At 39.9% G+C, this 21,510-nt stretch overlaps 1 long non-coding RNA gene across 1 annotated transcript in view; it reads right to left on the bottom strand.

Annotated features, from left to right (window-relative positions):
* Positions 1-472: 472 nt before the first annotated feature.
* The window catches only part of LOC127009009 (uncharacterized), a 94,295-nt gene continuing 73,257 nt past the window's right edge, over positions 473-21,510 (bottom strand). The window contains exon 4 of the long non-coding RNA XR_007761505.1: positions 473-525. This is a non-coding gene — a long non-coding RNA (uncharacterized LOC127009009). The remainder of the gene's footprint in view (positions 526-21,510) is intronic.

Here is a 21,510-nt window from a genome sequence, read left to right as displayed (position 1 = left end):
ATAATTGAAAGTAAAAGAAGAAAAATATAGAGCATGGATAAAAACAAAAGATAACTGAGATAGACATGAAAAAAAAACGTGAAATTAATGAAAAAAGGAGCACCTGGCAAATCAAACAGGTAAACAAAACCTAAAGGAACCAAGATTAAGAAATAAGTAAAAAAACATAGTGAACTGGTGAAAGCAACACATAAAAAGAAAAAAAAAAGAAATAGACATGTAAACAAAGACAAACCAAATTATTATAAATGGAGCTTGGAAAAGTTAGAGATAGAGTAGCCAAAATTAAGAAAAAAATTGAAAGAGAAAAAAAAAACATATAGTGCACGGGTGAAAGCAACACACAAAAAAACGAAGTAGACATGTAAACAGAGACAAACCAAACTAATATAAATGGAGCTTGGAAAAAAGGAAGACAGTCAGTTACACGCATGAGAAAACAAGTAAACAAATAACACTCAGGAAGCAGTTACGTTGTGTGGAGGAGGCTGGGTGAAGGAGGCAACCATGGCTCTACTCACCAACCTGAAAAGAAACACCAGATATGAAAATCCTCAAATATGAAGCGAAGCACAACATTAATAAAGAGACAGAGAGCAGAGGCATGAGTAATGGTGGAAACGTATGAAGCGTATAGGAATGAGTGATTTTAAGGACACACCACGTACGCTTTAAGAAAAAAAAGTAAAGTGTGTATAAAATGTGATAATTCTAAAAAAAAACATTATTAAAGAGGAATAAAAATAGAAATGAAGAAATACTCGTATCCGCATAAAATACATTCTTATTAAGGCATTTAAACACGTGTATACATATTAAAAACAACCATTATTACATTTACCTAAGTATACCATATTTAAAGACTTTACTCAGTGACAAGTACATATAAGGCATTCACAAATCAAGTTACACCAGGAGTAATAACGATTAGCGAAATATAAATGCTCGATAAGGAAATACAACTATAATAAAATAAGAAGAGTAACAATGCTCATAATAAAAGTGAGTTAATAGGTTAATTGATACACTTAAAGCATATAAAATAGATAAAACAACAAAACGACGGGAAAATAAATCATCAAAACTCCTCATGTAACAGAAAAAAACAATGCCTACACTAATCTAGACAAATCATCACAAAAAATTACTAACCTCACATAAAAAAGCATTCAGGCCTACGAGACAATACGTGAAGATCATAATAACTATACCGCCCTGGAGAGAACATAAGCACGCCGTTGAATAACTAAACACTTAAAAAAAAAGGGAACATTGTGAGACGTGCTGATACATTATGGAAACACGACAACTGTACGGCTGGGAATGTGATATGAGAACCCTGAATGGAGGAGGAGGAGGAGGAAGAGGAGGAGGAGGAGGAGGGGGGGGGAGGTAGAGGAGGAGGAAGAGGAGAAAAAATGGAGAAGAACGAAACCGAGAACGAGGGGGATGAGAAGGTGGGGAAGGAGAAGAAGGATGAGAAGGTGAAAATGAAGGAGAACGAGGAGGAGGAAAAGAAAAATAAGACAAGCAGACAGACAGAGACAGAGAGATATATGCAAAGACAAAGAGACAGGAATAGGCAGAACTAGACACAGAGAAAGATAAAGAAAAAAAAAGAAAATGAGGAAAAAGAAAAGAAGAACGAGAATGAAAAGGAATATAAGGAATACCAGTAAGAGAAGGAAAGAAGAAAATAAAGAAGATTGAATAAAGATAATGAGGAGAAAGAAAAGAAGAACGAGAACGAGAAGGAATATAAGAAATACCAGTAAGAGAAGGAAAGAAGAAAATAAAGAAGACTGAATAAAGATAATGAGGAGAAAGAAAAGAAGAACGAGAACGAGAAGGAATATAAGAAGAAATATCAGTAAGAGAAGGAAAGATGAAAATAAAGAAGGCTAAGATATATAACGATGAGGAAGAGGAAGAACAAACCCAAACATAAGACAATAATTAGAAAGAGAACAACGAGTGGCTCACCCTCACAGTTCCTCTCTCCTCAACCTCACGTGCCTCACCTCACCTGGCCGCACGCACCTGGCCTGCCCACCTGGAGCGTTGTTACCTGGCGCAGAGTTGACCCTTTACCTTTACTTTGACCTTCAAGTGGCTATGTGACCTACCTTCCTACCTCCTCCTCCCCCCTTTCCTCCCCTCTTTCCCTTACCTTGTTCTTTACCCCGATCTTTCCTCTGTCCCTTTCATTTGGTTTTTCTGTTTACTGTTCATTATATTCCTGCCTTCTCTTCTTCCTCCTCAATCTCTTTTTTTTTCTTGTCTTTCCTCTATCTTTCTCTTTTTTTTTTCCTCAGTTGATTTGTTTTCTTTCACTTTATTCCATTCCTGTCTTCCCTTCTCTACCCACCTCTTTCTCGTTCTTTTCCTCTATCTTTTCCTATTCCTTTTATTCCATTTCTTCTTCTTTTTAAATTTTTCCCCTATTCACTCTCCATTCTGCTTCTGCCTTCCTCCTCCTCCTAATTCTCCCTCTCCCCTGTCTCTCTTTTATCTTTCTATCTTTTTTTCACAGGTATATTTTTCTTATTTTCCCTATTCACTTTTCATTCCACCTCTGCCTTCTCTCTCGTTCTTTTTTGCTATCTTTCCCATATCTGTTCCCTATATTTATCTTTTATTCCCCTGTTGCTTTTTTTTTTTCTTTATTCATTATTCATTCTTCTCCTGCTTTATTTTCCTCCCCTTTCTCCCTCTTTCCGTTCCCTTCCCCCTTATCTCTCCCCTATAACTTTCTTCCTATCTCTCGCTTTTTTTTCAATTGCTTCTATGTAGTTTAAATCCACTCCTGCTTTTCTCTCCCTTCCCCTGTTTCGTTATTTTTTCGTTCTATCTCTCCACTATCTTTCTCTTATCTTTACCGAGTTGCTGGTCTTTATTTTCTTCCTGTTTACTTTTCGTTTATTTGTTGTTTCCCTTTCCTCTCCTTTTTTTTCTTTATCTTCCTCTTTAGTTCTAATTTACTTTGATTCATTTCTTTTCATTCCCATATTCGTCTCATTGCTGTTTTTTTTCTTCCTTTTTTTACTTTTCATTCCAATTTTTTGCTTCCGTCAGATCTTTTTTTCCTCTTTATCTTTATTTTTTTTATAATTTAGTTTCTTTCCCTTCTCTTCATCTTCCTCATATTCGTCTTACTGCTATTTTCTTCCTTCATCTCTTATCCTTTCCCTTGCATATCTTCTTCTCTTCCCCTCCTATTTTTTTATATATAATGAGTCTTCTTTTTTCTACTTTTCAACATCTTCTTCCTCTTTTCGTTCTTCTAGTTCTTTTTGTTCTTTGGTCTTAGTTATTTTTTTCTTCTTTTCAAATTCAAACTCCATTTTTTGTGTTATTTACTACTCATACGCCTCTTTCTCCTCCTCTTTTTTTTGTTCTCCTTCAACCTACTCCTCCTCCACTTTCTTCTACTCCTTTTCTGTCTCCTTTACTTTCTCCTTTTCCTCCAATCCCCTCCTTCACCTGCTCCTACTCCTTTCTCCTTTCCTTACTCTTCTCCTTTACCTCCTTCAACCTTCTCCAACTGCTCATACTCCTTTTCTTCTCCTTTACTTTCTTTCTCCTTCTCCAACCTTCACTCCTTTTCGTTCTCCTTTCCTTTCTTCTCCTCCTTTTCTATCCCCTTAACCATTTGCTCCCATTTCTTTTCTTTCTCCTTTCCTCTCTCCTTCCTCCGTCCATCTTTCTGGAACCTCATCTTTCTCTGCCTCTTCTTAATGCAACATCCTTCTCCTCTTCCTCCTCCTCTATCTACATCGTTTTCTCCAAGCCCTTCTTTCTGCAACCACATTCTTTTCCAACCTCCTCTTCCTCTTCCTCCACTTCCTTCTCCTCCTCCACAACCACCATCACCTTTTCCACCACCTCCTCCTCCAACTTCATCGTTTTCTAACTTCATCCTTCTCCAACCTCATCCTTTTGCAACCACATCCTTTTCCAACCTCCTCTTCCTCTTCCTTCTCTTCCTTTCCCTCCTCCTCCCCAACCACAACCACCTTTTCCACCTCCTCCTCCTCCAACTTCATCGTTTTCTAACTTCATCCTTCTCCAACCTCATCCTTCTGCAACCACATCATTTTCCAACCTCCTCTTTCTCTTTATTCTCTTCTTTCTCCTCCTCCCCAACCACCACCTCCTCCTCCAACTTCATCATTTTCTAACTTAATCCTTCTCCAACCTCATCCTTTTTGCAGCCTCATCCTTTTCCAACCTCTTCTTACTCTTCCTTCTCCTCCTCCCTGACCACCGCCACCTTTTTAACCTCCTCCTCTCATCCCTCACTCTTCGGCGCCTTCCAGCTGCAGACGCCCAGACAAGGCCGCCGCAGTTCTCTCGTCTTCACTTAACACACACAGGCAGAAGGCAACGCGAGATTCCTCAAGACAATGGAAGTAGAGTCTCCTTCACCCACCCCTCTTGAAGCCGCCACCCACCTCCCCGACGCCTCTCCTCTTGTCCTTCCTCTTCCTCCTCCTCTTCCTCCTCTTGAAAGCCCGAAAGCAAAGAAGATTCGAGCCCGTGACAGTTGGGTGGGGATGTGCTTTTTTTTTGTGTGTGTATTGTTTTGTTTTGTTTTCTCGTCACTTGTTATGAGGGGGTGGGGGGAGGGGGGGGGCTGTCCTATTCTATTCATTTTATTTCCTCTTTTTTTCCGCCTCCTCCTCCTCTTTCCGCGCTTTCTTTCTTTGGATATTTTGTGTTTGCAGTTTTCTTTATCTTTTTTTCTTGTTTCCTTTCTCTTTTTTTTTTGTTCTACCACTTTGTTATTTTTACTCTTTTTATTCTTTCTCCATCTGACTTTTTTTTACTGTTTATTTATTTTTATTTGTCATCTTCAGTTTCTTTTCTTAACATTTTTACTCTTCTTCTTCTTCCTATACTTCGTCTTCCTCCTCCTCCTCCTACCACTTAAGTGTTCTTTTTACTCTTTTCCTTCTCCCTTTGACTTTTATTCCTTATTTTCGTTTTCTTTTTCGTCTATTATCTCCTTTTCTTAACTTTTTACTTTTCTGTTTCCCATTCTTTTTCTTCTTCTTGCTCCTCCTCCTCCGTCTCTTATTCTCGCTTCTCCTTCACGCTTTCTCTTCCATCCGCTTCTCTTTGCCTTTTTTCTCCTTATCGCATTCCTCGCAGTCTTTACGTGACGGTCATTCTCTTTTTTTTTTTCCCTCGTGATTTTATTAACTCCTCCTTGACTATATCTCCATTTTCTTTTTCTTTTCCCTTCGTTTCTTTGGCTCTTTTTATGTTTCTTAACCTCATTTCCTTCCTTTTGCTTTTACTTTCTCATGTTTTATATTGAACACCCACACGCACACACACACACACACACAGACACACACACACACGGGTATTCCATTAACACGTCTATCTCATCTCAGAACATCAATTACTCACACAGCAGGCATTAATAATTATTACTCAGGCGACAGGAGGATCAGTTAGTGATGGCCATACTCTTTGTTTCTCTTACTTCAGATTGTCTCTCGTCCTTCATACTCGTGACATAAAATGGACAGCATCATTGGTTTGGATTATGGTTAAGGGCATAGAGAGTGGTATAAATGATCGGTAATGATGGATAAGGAGATGATTATGATGAAGGTTTTGGGTAATGATTCTTTATTACCTGAGACATGAGTAAACTAAAATTGCCTCTTTACCCAAATCAGCTTTTACATGATTTATTTCTACTCCTAAGAAGACCTGTCACGGCTATCAAAATAACTAATATAAGAAGCCAGTTTTTGACTATGCAGAATCCTAAAATAAGCAAAGGACACTGAATTTACGGAGATACTTCTTATTTAATTCCATTTTGTAGGAACTGAAATCATAAAATGGTGAAATAGAAAGAAACAGGGAGGTAAGGTTAAGTTGGGGGGCATACACTATGGGCGCGCGTGACCTCGGTGCTCACCTCTTATATCCCCCCTTGAGCCTGTGGTAAGGACCCATAACCTCGGAGCATAATGCAAGTGTAAAGGACAGGATTGGAGGCTTATTCTAGTATCCTAATTTTTCTTTTCAAGTTCCCCGACGCACAGAAGTCAAGTATCCCGAAGCAAATCCGATACGTGTGTGATGATGATACAAATGGCGATAGTTTTGTATTTAGAACCGTGTATAGCTTTTATGTTGGACTGTGATAATAGTGGAGCAAATTACGCACTTGTGTGATGAATAGAGAACAAAATGGCGTTACTGTTTTGTATGTAGAAGCCTGTATAGCCTGTATAGCGTGCATCTGGACACCTCTCCTCCCGAAATTGACCTATCTTTCGGCCACTCCTCTAACTCTTTCTTGGAGCAGTGAGTAGCGGGCTTTTTCTTCACATTTGTTTCCTTTTTTTATGCCCTTGAACTGACTCCTCTGCTGTAAAAAAAAACAGATGTACGAGGGTGATGACTGGCGCAAATACCGTTCTTGTGGCGATGAGGAAAATACAGACGATGTTAAATTTTTGTATACAGAAGCTTGTATAATGTGTACGTAGGAGAGGGATGAAACTAAATTACAGGTAGAGCAGGTAAGCTTGTATAATGTGTACGTAGGAGAGGGATGAAACTAAATTACAGGTAGAACAGGTAAGCTTGTATAATGTGTACGTAGGAGAGGGATGAAACTAAATTACAGGTAGAACAGGTAAGCTTGTATAATGTGCACGTATGAGTGTGATGATAGTAAACAGCAGGTAGAACAGGTAAGCTTGCATAATGTGTACGTAGGAGAGTGATGACAGTACACAGCAGGTAGAGCAAGCAGGTCATAGTCCGTTGCAGTGTGTTGGGTGTAGCCGCGTTATGTGCCGCCAAACTCGCGTCGTCCATCCCTGTGGCGCTCTCGTGGCCAGTGAGGCGTGTAATGGCCTTATGTATATCCTGATCAGGCGCGTCGTGTGTTAGTTTGATGTGCATTGTAGTGACAGGTGAGGCGGGTCTTCCAGGTGGCCCTTAATTAACAGGCCACACGTGCCTCGCTATGGCCAACAGTAATGAACCAAATGACAAAGATAAATAAAATACGAACATGCTGGTAAATAAAAGAATGCATTGATCATCTTTGCATGCTCAGAAAAGTTATTCAGTTCACATTCAAGAAACAAATTAAGATAGATGGACGGATGGATGCATTGAAAATATGAATACGCGAAGTGAAATAAATAAGAAAAACATTAATTGTCTTTACACGTACAGGAAAGTTATTCAATCACTACTCAACTAACAGACAAGGACAGACTGGACGTAACGCCATACTATAAGTGAAACCAAATTGTCGAGTCCGTCTTGGCGTTGTCTCCCGCGGGTCCATTTCTCCCCTCTGCTCTGCCACACAGTCCCAACACCTATTTTGTTTCCTCTGATATGTTCCCTATAGCTTACATATGAGAGGAAGAGATAGGTGTTGGAACTGTGTGGCAGAGCAGAGGGGAGGAAAGGACCCGCGGGAGCCTACGCCAGACCGGCCTAGACATATTTGGAAGCCTAATAAATACATCAAATACAAAAAACAACAGAACATAAAAAAATCTTAAAAGTCGTCAAAATCAAACACAACACCAAGAAGTATAATTATAATACGAATACGATCGTAAACAAGAATATACATTGTTTGTCTTTACACGTACAGTAAAGTTATTTAATTATATTCAACTAACGATTTAAGATGGATAGATGGTTGCATTGTCTATGAATACGCAATATGCCTTAAATATGAATACGCAAAGTGCAATATATAGGACAGTGCATTATTCATCTTTGCATCTACAGGAAAGTTATTAAATTCTATTCAACTAAAGATTTTAAATGGATAGATGGATGCATTGTCTCTGAATACGCAATATGCCTTAAATATGAATACGCAAAGTGTAATATATAGGACAGAGCCTTGTTCATCTTTGCAGGTACAGGAAAGTTATTAAATTCTATTCAACTAACGATTTTAAATGGATAGATGGATGCATTGTCTCTGAATACGCAATATGTCTTAAATATGAATACGCAAAGTGTAATATATAGGACAGAGCATTATTCATCTTTGCATCCACAGGAAAGTTATTAAATTCTATTCAACTAACGATTTTAAATGGATAGATGGATGCATTGTCTCTGAATACGCAATATGTCTTAAATATGAATACGCAAAGTGTAATATATAGGACAGAGCATTATTCATCTTTGCAGGTACAGGAAAATTATTTAAGTCTCTTCAACTAACGATTTAAGATGGGTAGATAGATGCATTGTCTATGAATACGCAATATGTCTTAAATATGAATACGCAAAGTGCAATATATAGGACGATGCATTATTCATCTTTGCAGGTACAGGAAAATTATGTAATTCCTATTCGACTAACCAAGTAAGATAAATGCGTCGGAAACCCCAAACATAATGGACGCCACGCCACACGTAAATCCGTTTCTTCTCTCGGTCACGCCGCGTCATTTTTGCCGGGCCGCTAATCACGTTACCTCACCTTCACCTAATCGGCGCCGCTAATTACACACCTGTTGCTCTCTCTTTGCCACGCCATTAATTTTTACGTGTTTATCATTTATCACTGCTATTGTTATTATTAGCATCACCTAATTTACGAGGGAGGGACAAGTCATTTTGGAGTGGGGTTCGTGAAAAAAAGTTTACATAAAGAGTAACATAACAAAATATGGAGGATATATTAACGTAATAAGTATACATATGAGCATTTAGATCTATCGTAGTACCTGTTGCCGTGGCATAAAAGGTAAACCAATGATATAAAAAAAAGTGAATAAATTACCTCAACGAACAGACCAAATATTAATTAAAATGTATGTACACTAAATTACAAAACAGGAAAATAAATTAGCCGCTGTTAAAGTAGAAATCTTGACATCTCACCTATTACTTTTCCTCTTATAGACTGTACACACACACACACACACACACACACACACACACACACACACACACACACACACACACACACACACACAAGCAAACAAACAAACAAACAAATACACACTGAAACCTCTACCTTTCACTTCACTCATACACCGCCGCAAAAGTCACGCCAAACACACAAACACACAAACTTTCTTCCCTGCTCACGGCTTCCTCGACTCTGAGTGACCCATTGTTTGCTTTTTCTTGCCTCGCTTGCCTGTTTGTGCGGAAAGTTTGGGCGTGCGGAAGGTGACGGGTGTGTAACGGTCTGCACGCGCGTGTGTGTGTGTGTGTGTGTGTGTGTGTGTGTGTGTGTGTGTACTGTTTTCTTTCTTTTGTGTGCTTAAGTTCTCTTCAGACCCCAATTTTTCTCTTTTCTCTACTTTTTCTGTCTTTTCTCTACTTTTTTCTTTCTCTCTTTTCTCTCTTCTTTTTCTTTTATGATTTTCTCTGTTTTTCTCTCTTTCTCTCTTGTTTTTGTTCTCTCGTTCTTTTTCCTCTCTCTCTCTCTCTCTCTCTCTCTCTCTCTCTCTCTCTCTCTCTCTCTCTCTCTCTCCCTTTCCCTCTCTCTCCCCTTCCCTCTCTCTCCCCTTCCCACTCCTCCCCTTCCCACTCTCTCCCCTTCCCTTTCTCTCCCCTTCCCTCCCTCCCTCCCTTCCTTCCTGAACCAAGAACACACACTCACAAATTCACTCACTCACTCACATTTTATGATCCGGACGCGAGCTAATCACCTTCAGCATTAACAAACAGGTAATTACAACTTCCTTTTTTTTTTTTACCTGGATAATGTTGAGATGCATAATTTATCGCCACGAGGGGAAGTCAATTTCGGTGTGACGTGAATCATACTTTTTAAATTCTCGGAAACTGATTGCATTTAGTTTACCGTTGTTGTCGTTGTTGTTTTTCGTTTGTTTTTCTTTTGCTTTGGATATACCTGGTAGTGCACTGAATGGACTAAAGGCTAAGACGACAAGTAATATAGCAAAAGACAAAACTATAAAGCTAAACAAAAAAAGAATGTTGAATTTTCTCGAGAGTTTGTGTTCGTTAAAGAAATTTTCGTATTTTGCTTCGGTAAAAATCTTCTCTAATTTCGATTACTTTTTTTTACCCTCTTCCACAATATGTCGAATTTTCCTTGCATAAATAGGCAAATATATTACTCTTTGCTCCTTATCATTCCCTCTTCTCCTTTTCATTTCTTTCTTTCAATAAAACGTTCCTCTATTATCCTAAATTCATTCATATATTCTCCATTATGTTTTTTATCTATCCTCCATGATTTAACTCATTTATCTTTAATCCATCAATTGTCTATCATCTATTAGTTATCAATCCTCTTTTATTTCATTCGTTTATCTATTCTTTATAAATTTACATTCATCTATCTCTTCCCTCCTCTTATTATCCCTCCGCGTGTATATTCTTAACGTCATTCTTCCCTCCTCATTTTCCTCCTTCCTCCCTTCCTTCCATTCTTATACAACTTCTGCCATAACCTCAAACTCTGTCGCTCCTTTTTATCTGCCCATCCAGCAATACTCTTCTTCTTGGCTTCCCTCCCTGTCTTCTTCCATCTGTCCATTTAACTTTCTCGTCACGCTCTCTGCCCATCGTCAGTCCATAGTTCCATCCTTCCTCCCTCTCCCTAACTGTATATTTGCTCCTTTTTACAACTCTACTGCTTCTTCTTCCAACTTCTTCGTCAGTCACTTCAGCATTCTTTTATCTCCTTCCATGTTTTGTTTTCTTTCCAGTATTTCAATCCTTTTCTTCCTTCGTCTATCCCATCTTTTATACCCATCTTTAATCCTTTCTTCCTTCCTTCCTTCCTCTCTTTATTGTCTCTTGATTCTTTCTCTCTTTTTTTCTTCCCTCTTTCCTTCATGTTTTCTTCATCTTTATTTTTTTCTTTTTTCTTTCCATCTGTCACTCATTTCATGTTTCTTTCCTCTCTTCCCTCATTTCTTCATTACGTATTCACCCTAGCCACTCATGTCTACGTTCTTTTCTGCCTTCCTTCCTTTCTTTTTATTCCTTCATTTCCTTCCTTTTCATCATTGTTTCCTTTATTCTTTCCAAGTTTCTTCTTTCCTTCCTTCCTTACCCTCCTTCCTTGTTCTCCATGATTCCTTCCTTTCCATCATTCTTCTTTCCCTTCTTTTTCTTACTCTATCACTCCCTCTCTCCCTCTCTCCCTCCCTCTTTCCTTCCTTCCTTACCCTCTTTCCATCTTTTCCCTCCTTCCTTGTTCTCCATGATTCCTTCCTTTCTCTTTCTTTCTTACATTATTCTTTCTTCCCATCACTCGCCTGCAGTATTCCTCCCTTCTTTTCTTCCTTCAGTCCTTACATCCTTCCTCCCTTCCTTTCTTACTTCCTATCATCCTTTCCATCGTTCCTTTCTTCCTATCATCATCCGTCCATCTTCAACACGCAATACATCACCCTCCTCTCTCTCTCTCTCTCTCTCTCTCTCTCTCTCTCTCTCTCTCTCTCTCTCTCTCTCTCTCTCTCTCTCTCTCTCTCTCTCTCTCTCTCTCTCTCTCTCTCTCTCTCTCTCTCTCTCTCTGTGTACTATGGAATTTCCGCGACACGAGTTAAAAAAAATGCCTCGCGAAGGACTCCCGCGGGCCACTGAACGCTTTTCCTCCACCCGATATTAAATTATTCACGTAAAGGCGGCGACCCTGCGCGCTCGAGGAATCCCAGTAATTGTTGTTTCAAAGATTACCGGCGGCGAGGGAGTGCAATTAAAAAGTGTGAAGATGTTTTTTGTGTGCGTTTGTGTTTTATTTTCTTTATTATTGATGCCGAGAGAGAGAGAGAGAGAGAATGTTAAGCGAGTCTAGCGTCATTTTTTTGGGGGGGGGTTGAGTTTTCCTCTTAATTGGATATATATATTGCCCAAAAATTAATGGCTGATTTTTTTTTTTTTTTACCGCCCGGAAAGTAATTTTGCGGAAGGTATTGTTTTCAGTTGTGTAATTTTTTTTGCGCGTGCGTGTGTGTCTGTAACGCGATAACTTTTGAACCATTACAGCTAGGATGTTGAAACTTCATAGGTGGATTACTAATGGCCCCACACAGGATAGCTTCGATTTTCAAGGTCAAAGGTCAAAGGTCAAGGTCACCGAGTTCAAAAATAAAACTAGTACGAGTTTTGGGAGGTGAAACAGGGCAGGACCCCACCCAAGACTTAATATCATATTTTTATATTTTGAGTACTCCGACCAGAGGGTGTTGGCAGCGGGCGGTTTTCACTCGTTAGGTTGTTCAATGTTTAGTTTTTAGATTTTTTTCTTTGTGTATATAATTTCTTTTTAACTTTTTTTTTCCTTGGCGTTTCAATTTTTTTTTTTTTTTAATCCATTGTTTCTCCATTTTACGTTCTTATCGCCCTCTCATATCTCCATTATTTTTTTTCTTTTTTTTTTCATTCTTTCCTTTTCTCGCATCGGTTCCTTGCAAGCTTCCAATCTCTTTATCTTTACTCCCTTCTTTTTATATCCATTCTTTGTTTCCACTTATGTTTCCTTTACTTGCCTTCCTCCATTCAGCAGATTTCTACGATTTCTTTTTCTTGTCTTTTTCCTTTCTCATAAAAAATCAAAACATAAAAAGATTTGATCATTCTCCATAGTTTCCTTTTCCTTTCGTTTTCCTTATCAATCCCTCTCACATAGTTTTCAAGTCTCTTCAAATTTACTCGGATCCTCTTTCCTTCTGCCTTTCTTCTTCCTCCCACTCACAGTTCTCAAGCTCCTTCCACATTTTCGACTCCTGCTCCCTTTGGCTTCCTTATCAGTTCCTTATCAGTTCTGACCCAAAAAAGCTCAAGGGCCAATGCGACGAAGATGAGCACCGAGGCCACGCGCAGCTATAGCGTGTGCCTCTAACTTTACATTATCTTCCTTATCAACCCTCTGTGACATCCTTCAGACCTTCATTTTTCCTTTCTCGAATTACTATTTCTTTACACAGTTTCTTTCTTCAACCCGTCTGCGATTTCTGAAGTCTTTTTCCTTCTGTTTTCTTTAATTATGTTCCTCAAGCCTTCATTTTCTCTTTTGCTTTCCCTTGTCTATTCCTATTTATTTTTGCTCTTGTTTCCTCTAGTTTTCTCCTATTTTCTTATTTTTTTCTTTGTTTCTCTTTCCATTATATATTTTTTTCCTTCGATTTCTCTTTTTTTCTCTTTTTCTTTTCCCCTTCCTCTTTCTTTTCTTTCCCTTATTAATTATTTTCCTTTGATTTTTTTTCTCTTTGTCTTCTCCCAAAATTTCTTTCTTCACCTCTTCTGCGTTTCCTCGCGCCCCACAGCCCGAGGAAGCACCGGCGGGAGTAGTCTCGCGTTCCGACAGACGAAGAAGGTGTTCCGGCCTCTTCCCCGCCTCATCTAGATTCTTTTCCGCGATAGGCGCCAAGACTGAGAGGCGGGGAGAGGCGGGGTGGCACCGAGCTCGCCCCCCTTGCCCTGGCCCTCTAGCTCTGGCACCCTCGACTCTGGCTCCCTCCCTTCCTCCCGCCTTCTTCCCGCCCGCCCTCCTCCTTGTCTCCTCTTGTCTGCTTGGTTCGTGTGTTTTGTTTTGCTGTTTTTGGGTGTCTGTTTCTGGTTCTTTCTGTTTTCTTAGTGCTTCTGTTTATATTTGTTTATGTGAGTTTATCTATGTCTGTTTCTCTGTCTATTTCAATATTTGTTTCACCGTCTGTCTCTCTGTCTGTGATTTTCTGTTTGTGTTTCTGTCTGTGTTTGTCTCTATTCCTATCTGCGTTTCTGTTTGTCTTTTCCTCTTCTCTGTCTGTTTCTCTTATCTGTCTATCTCTCCTGTCTGTTTCTTATCCGTCTGTTTCTCTGCCCGTGTTTCTCTGTCTCTTTATCTGTGTTTCTCGATGTCTTTGTTTCTCTATCTGTGTCTTTATCTGTCTGTTTCTCTCTCTCTCTTTGCCCGTCTGTCTGTCTGTCCGTCATGCGCCACTTACTCTTCCTCATCTCAGTTTATGTTCATGCACCCCGTTATGACTTGGCATGCGGCCCTCTCACTCCTCTATAACTCACTCACTCACTCACTCACTCACTCACGTTCTTCCCCATCTCTTACTTTTATTCCCTCTCTTTCATCTCCTTTGCTTAGTGCGTTATTTAGTTTTCTCTCTTAATTAGTTCACTTATCAATCCTCCCTTCTTTTGTCCTTTCTTTCTTCTTTATTTCTTTATTTTTCTCTTCTCTTTTTCTCTTGTTTTCCTAATTTCCTTTGTTTTCTCACTTTCTCCTTTCTCATTTTCGTTTGTTTCTCCTTTTCACGTATCCTCATTTTTGTATTGTTTTTCTTTCTCTAGTTTTCTCTTTCACGTTTTCTCATTTCCTTTGCTTTTAATTTTCTCTTTCCTCTTGTTTTCTCTTGTTTTTTCTTTTCTTTTACTTGTCTTTTTCATGCCTGTTCCTGTTTTCTCTTTTTTTCACCTGTTTTATCATCTCTTGTTTTCCTTTGTTTTCCTTTGTCTTTCATTCTTTTGTCGCTTCTCTTTCCTTTTCTATATTATATCTCGCTTCCTCTTGTTTCCTCCTATCTACTCTTGTTCTTTCGTTCACTCTCACTCTATCTCGTTCTCTCTCGTTTTCTTTTCTTGCTCTCTCTCGTTCTCTTTCGTTCTCTCTTGTTCTCAACTGTTTCCCCTTTTTCTATCTTGTTTTCACTTCCCTTTTTTTCTCGTGTTTCCTCTATTTCGTCCATTTTCTTCTATTTCTCCCCCCCCCCCCCCTTCCCCATGGGTTACTAAAATTTTCCCGGGCTAGTATATTACACACGCGAGTCCTTTTTGGGGTCCTTATTCTTTTTCTCGTCTCATTCTCTGGCTGCCAAAATTAACAATGGCCGAGGCTGGGGGGACTAAATTAACAACGAGAGACTTGGCTGTTTAATAAAGGCCAGGTAAATACGACCAGGTAGTAGGGACGAAGAGGAGGAGAAAGATGAGTAAGTCAGTCAGTCAGTCAGTCAGTAAGTCGGTAAGTCGGTTGGTTAGTTGGTGAAGTCAGTGTGTGTTCCCTCCTTCCAGACGGAGAAGGGGAAAGAGGGAGAAAAAAATATATGTGTTTGTGTGTCTTGTCTATCTGTGTCTGTTTCTTTGTCTGCCTCTGTGTGTTTGTGCGTGGGTTTGTGTGTATATATAAACTTATTTTGAAACGCTGTACGGTAAAGAAAGGAAAAAAAACCAGGAGGTAATGTAGGAGTAGGAACAGAAGTAGTAGTAGAAATAAAAGTAGAAATAAGAACAGTAGTAATGTTGTAATAGCAGTCGAGAAAAAGAAGAAGGATGCGGAGAGTAATCGTATAGAAGTAGAAGGAGTAGTAGAAGGCGAATGCGTATTAATCAGAGAAAAGCGTGAAAGGTAATAAGGATGGATACGTAGGCGGATGAAGGGGAGGGAAGACGGCGTGATGATATGCGAAGGGTGAGAGAGACGCGGAGAGGCGAAAAAAAGGGAAGGAGAGGAGAGGGGAAGGACCGCGTGGAAGGGCAGATAAGGCGTTAGGAAGGGAAATGAGAAGCTGAGAAGGCAGTGAAAGAGAAAAATGAAGGGGAAAGGAAGGGAGAAGGTGGACCCGTTAGGAGAAAGGTATGAGAGGTATAGAAAGGATAAGGAGAAGGCAGTGAATAGGGAAAAAGGAGGAGAAATGATGGAAGTGAGGACGTATTTGGAGAAAGAGGGGAGAAGAGGTAGAGAAAAAAATAAAGCAGTGAATAGGAAAAACGAATTGGAAAGGAAGGAGTGTGAAGAAATTAGGAGAGAAAGACATGAAAAGAGGTGGAGAAAAAAAGCGGAGGCAATGAAAAGGAAAAACGAAGGGGAAAGGAAGGAGCGTAGAGGCATTAGGAGAGATTGATAAAAAGAGGAAGAGAAAAAAATATGAGGGGGCAGTGAAAAGGGAAATTGAAGGGGAAAGGATGGAGTGAGGAGGCATTAGGAGAGAAAGGTAAAAAGAGGCGGAGAAAAAAGATAAACATGATCAGTCCGACGTTGTTGTAAAATGTTAGAAGAAAAATCGGAGCGCGTTGAAAATGTGAGGGAGAGAATTTAAGCGTTCGCAAAGATAATCCGCGCAACAAAAACAAAACCAACACAATTTATTCAGTGCAAAAGGTCAAGAAACGTGCCAAAAAAAGCTAGAAAAAAAGAAAATTGCAAACTCACTCACACTGAAAAAGGAAAATAAGAAAATAATCAAATAACACAAACCCCCTAAAATAAAAAAAAAATAAAAAATAAAAATATCGTTATTAATTTACACACACACACACACACACACACACACACACACACACACACACACACACACACCGGACGCAATAAAATGGAAGAAGGAACGTAGAAAAAAAACAGAAAAAAACGTAATTTGTGCAAATATTTCGAGCAAGTTCTACGCATAATATTTCTACTCATATCTCTATCTCCGTTATCCCTTAGAGAGGTGGGCAGATTTAGGGTTTAGGTCACTGACGAGGAGCAAAACGTCATAAATCTGCTAAAAAGAGACAAAAAAAAAAAAGGTTTACGGGAAGAAGGAGGAGGAGCAAGAGGAGGAAGAGGAGGAGGAGGCGGAGGAAGAGGGAACTACTTAGCGTGGCGGAGGAAGGGCGCTGATGATCGTCGCGGCCTTGTCTCGCGGATGACTCACCGAAATGAAGAAGTATTTGCATTTCCATTCCTCCTCCTCCTCCTCCTAATCCTCCTCCTACTTAGCCTCTCTTCTCTTCCCTCTGTCTCCCTTTCTGACCCAACCATCCCTCCTCCTCCTCCTCTTATTTTTCCTTCCATCTTTCCCTTCATCGTAACTCCTCGTCCGCGTGTCTTCCCCTTCGCATTCTTAAAACTTCTTTCGATTTATTTTCCTCCTTATATTCCTCGCTCTCTTAGTTTTTTTTTTCCTTTCAAGTTTTTGTTTTATGGCGGTCTTTATCTTTCCTCTCCTCGTCTCGTCAGATTTTCCTATATTCTTGCCTTCCATATTTGTTTCCTGCGCGCCTGTTTTTATTACTTCCGTTTTATCTTTATTTCTTCCTCTTTCCTTCATTCGCTCACTCATTAATTCACTATATAATTTCTCATTTCATGCTTCCTTCCTTTCTGTCATCCTCCTTTCCTTCATTTCATTTTTATTTTTCCGTTCCTTCCTCCCTTTCTTCATTTTTTCCTCTCTATTTTCCTTCTTTTTTTCATTCCATCCCTCATCGCTAAGTGCCTTTCTTTCTTCTTTCCTTAGGCTACTTCCTCTCCTCTCTCTTTCCTTTCATTCTTCTTTCCTGACTTTCTTACTTCTTTTTTCTTCCCTTTCGTCTTTTTCCCCATCCATCCCTTTCTTTTCTATTATCATTCTCCTCTCCATTCCTCCTTTACTTTCTTCCTTCTTTCACTCATCTTTTTTTTTCGAACTTCATCCTCACTTTCCCTCCGCGTCCTTTGCTTGTGTTCCTCCGCTGAGAGTAAACTTTCATTGTTATAAATTAGTTTGTTTTCCCCACGTGAAACTTTAGACTTTAGTAACTTTGTCCCCTAGATGTGTGTGTGTGTGTGTGTGTGTGTGTGTGTGTGTGTGTGTGTGTCGTGCGTGCATAACTATCCCCCTGACGCACGCAACCTGGCAGTATTGCAAGTCACGTTACGAAGCGAAATTCCACGCATCATCGCAACACAAATCAGTCGCGATCAATCGTGAAAAATAATAAAAGAATGCGGATGTGTTTGTGTTGTGAACGAAAACATTTGTGATTAGGTTCGGGGTATTGGTGACAGAGTAATTAGCATTCAGTGTTTGGCTGTGAATGATAATGACGATAACAATGATAATGAGAATAGAAACAGTAGTAATAATAAATAATGATAAAAAATAACGGCAGGAATAATGATGAAAAATGAAAGAATAGAGAATGAAAAAATACGATGGTCCTAAAAACAACAAACAAGTGCAAACACAAACAGTAACACAGACGATAACAATAACCAAACAAACACAGTAACATTTTCTACTACACACACACACACACACACACACACACACACACACACACACACACACACACACACACACACAGGCAGCAGCTTTTAATTAATCGCATTGGTGTTCCATTAGAGGAAAACACGAATAATTGTGAGCGATGGAAAGGAAAAAAAAAGGACCACTCACAACGCGGCTGTTTTTATTTTCCTTTTTTTTCTGGTTACCCGTTAGAGAAAAAAAAGCACCTTCGTTATATCAGGTAATTTAAATTTTGGATCAAACGCAAAAAGAGAAAAATAAATAAATTGCGTGTCCATTTTTTGTTGTTGTTGTTGACATAATTTTTTTTATCTATTTATTTACGATCTTTTGAGTGTTGGTGATACGCGAATTTTTTTTTTTTAGTTATGAATGGTCGAGTCTTTTCCATTTTCTTTTCTGCAACTGATGATGATGATGATAGAAAGGCCGAGATTGTGTGAATATAAGAGAGCCAGAATGTTTGAGTCCGTTTGTCGTCTCTCTCTCTCTCTCTCTCTCTCTCTCTCTCTCTCTCTCTCTCTCTCTCTCTCTCTCTCTCTCTCTCTCTCTCTCTCTCATCTCTCTTCTCTCTCTCTCTCTCTCTCTCTCTCTCTCTCTCTCTCTTCCTCTTCTCTCTCCCTCCCACCTTCCCTACCTTATGTCTGTCTGTTCATTCCTATCCTCCCTTCCTTTTCTTCCTTCATGTTCTCTCTACCACAATTCTCACTCCCTTTCCTCTTCCTGGGTCTTCCCTTTCATATTTCCGTTCTTTCCCTTCCTTCTCCACCAAACTCCTCTGTCTCTCTCCCGTTTTTTATTTCTCTTCTACTTTTTTCTTCTCTTCCTTCTTTACCTTCCAATCATCCTAGTCTCTCTTACACATTTTCCTCGTATTAGTATAGTCTTCTTTCCGCTTTATGTCTTATTCCTCCTCTACCTTTCCTTCTCTCTTTCATTCCCTCTCTGTCTCCACCTTTTGTATCTTTCTCTTTCCTTTTCCTTTCTATCAAATTAATTTTCCTCTTACACACACTCCCTGTATTACTCTCCCCTTCGTTCCTTCCTTTCTATTGGCTATTATTCCTGTTCATTTATCCCCTTCCTTTTATCCTTGTTTCTCTCACGTATTCCTTGTATTAGTCTCCTCTTTCCTTCCATCTCCTTTAGCTATTACTCTCTTTTCCTTTCATGCTTCACTTCCTCTTCGTCTCTACCTGTTTCCCCCTTTGCCACGGCAGGTACACACACGCCAACACAAGAGCAACACACGTACCCAGGAACCATGCCGTGTCACCCTCGTTCTCCGCCCTCCCTTCGTCCATCTTCACGACAACTTCACGTCCATCAACAGAAAGGAACAACTTGCATATACCTGAGCTGTGATTTATTACCTTACCCCCACTGCTCTCCCTTCCCAGCGACCTTACCTACCTCTCCACATCTTTACCTACTGACCTACCTACAAATATACCTACGTAGAGGGCTTTTTCTTTATTATTGTTTCCTTTTTTGTGTGCCCTTGAGCTGTCTCCTTTGTTGTAAAAAAAAAAAAACATACATTATTACTACATTCCTTTCTTTCTCTGTCCTTTCTTCCTCGCCTACTCTTTCTCTTTCTCCTTCTCTTGCTTTCATTCTTACTAACAATTTTATCTACCTACTTGTCTTTCTACCGACCTACGTTTCTCTGTTCCCTCCTCCTCGCTCTCTCCTCCTCTTACTCCTTTTCCTGCTTCATTTCTTCCTAACGACCCTACCTATCTGCTTACCTACCCACCAGCCTACCTACTTACCTACCTCTGTCTTCCCTTTCTTGCCTATACTTCCCTTCCTCCTTTCTCTTTCTGCTGCTTTACTTTTAGCTAACAATCCTACCTAATTACTCATCTACCTGCCTACCTACCTTACTAAGTTCCTCTATGCTCTCTTTCTCACCTGTACTCCTCCTCCTCCTCCTTCTCTTCCTATTACTTTCCTTCTTCCTTCTTCCTCATGCTTCGCTCGCTTCAATAATCCACGTAGCACTAGGAAACGAAGAAAACACTACACCATAAAGAACGTGAGTATTTTTGGAAGGCAAAGTGATGGTGGAGGTGCTGGAGGAGGACGTGGTGGTGGTGGTGGTGGTGGTGGTACTGGTGGTGGTGGTGGTGGTGGTGGTGGTGGTGATAGGAGCTTAAAACAGGATTTGTGGGGAATTTCTAGGTCACGAGTGTGGATTTATGGGGGATCTGGGGGACTGTGGGATTCAGGTAAGGTTTATGTGGCGGCTGGGGTAGGGAAGGTGGGGAGGACGGGGTAAGGGTGAGAAAGGCAGGGAGGACGGGGAGAGCAGGAAGGGTGGGGAAGGAAGGGAGGACGGGCAGGATGGAGAGAACGAGGAAGGTAAGGAGGGTGGGAAGGAAACATGGAAACATGGAATTGCAGGCAACAGAAAGCCTATTAACTCACTACGAGGTTGCCCGGTTTGGTGATTTAATCTGCTCGACATCCACTTGGGGCCTGGGGAGCAGATTAAAGCACCTCGATATTCAGTTTACTCCTGACGCAACGAAATGGCGGTCGATTCGATTTTTGAAGGAGTTGATGGTGTTCGCATTTACTACTGCTCCAAAGACTGCCAAGGACTGTTCTGAGGATACGATGGTCAGGACTTGAGGTCTTGAACGAACCCGGCGACGTAATATGCCGGTGTAGGATGAAACTGAGGATTAAGAATTACGTAACAAAATCACTAAATATGCCGGTGTAGGATGAAACTGAGGATTAAGAATTACGTAACAAAATCACTAAATATGCCGGTGTAGGATGAAACTGAGGATTAAGAATTACGTAACAAAATCACTAAATATGCCGGTGGAGGATGAAACTGAGGATTAAGAATTACGTAACAAAATCACTAAATATGCCGGTGGAGGATGAAACTGAGGATTAAGAATTACGTAACAAAATCACTAAATATGCCGGTGTAGGATGAAACTGAGGATTAAGAATTACATAACAAAATCACTAAATATGCCGGTGGAGGATGAAACTGAGGATTAAGAATTACGTAACAAAATCACTAAATATGCCGGTGGAGGATGAAACTGAGGATTAAGAATTACGTAACAAAATCACTAAATATGCCGGTGGAGGATGAAACTGAGGATTAAGAATTACGTAGCAAAATCACTAAATATGCCTGTGGAGGATGAAACTGAGGATTAAGAATTACATAACAAAATCACTAAATATGCCGGTGTAGGATGAAACTGAGGATTAAGAATTACATAACAAAATCACTAAATATGCCGGTGTAGGATGAAACTGAGGATTAAGTATTATGTGAAACTAAAAGACGAATTATTCCGACTGAGGATGAAACTCTAGATTGGGAGGGAAAAGGTAACAAAATAAAAGAAAATAGAGATTAAAAGTAGGATACAGTTGGAGAAAACGTTATGTACAGGAACCGGGGACGGGGGGGGAAGGAGATAGAGGAATTGATTAGCCAGAAATTCACAACTGAGAAAATTTTTGGTCTTTTCGT

The sequence above is a fragment of the Eriocheir sinensis genome, chromosome 39 (genome assembly GCF_024679095.1).
Source record: "Eriocheir sinensis breed Jianghai 21 chromosome 39, ASM2467909v1, whole genome shotgun sequence".
Classification (NCBI taxonomy): domain Eukaryota; kingdom Metazoa; phylum Arthropoda; class Malacostraca; order Decapoda; family Varunidae; genus Eriocheir; species Eriocheir sinensis.
The sequence above is the reverse complement of the archived record's forward strand: the minus strand, read 5'-3'. Positions and strand labels throughout refer to the sequence as shown.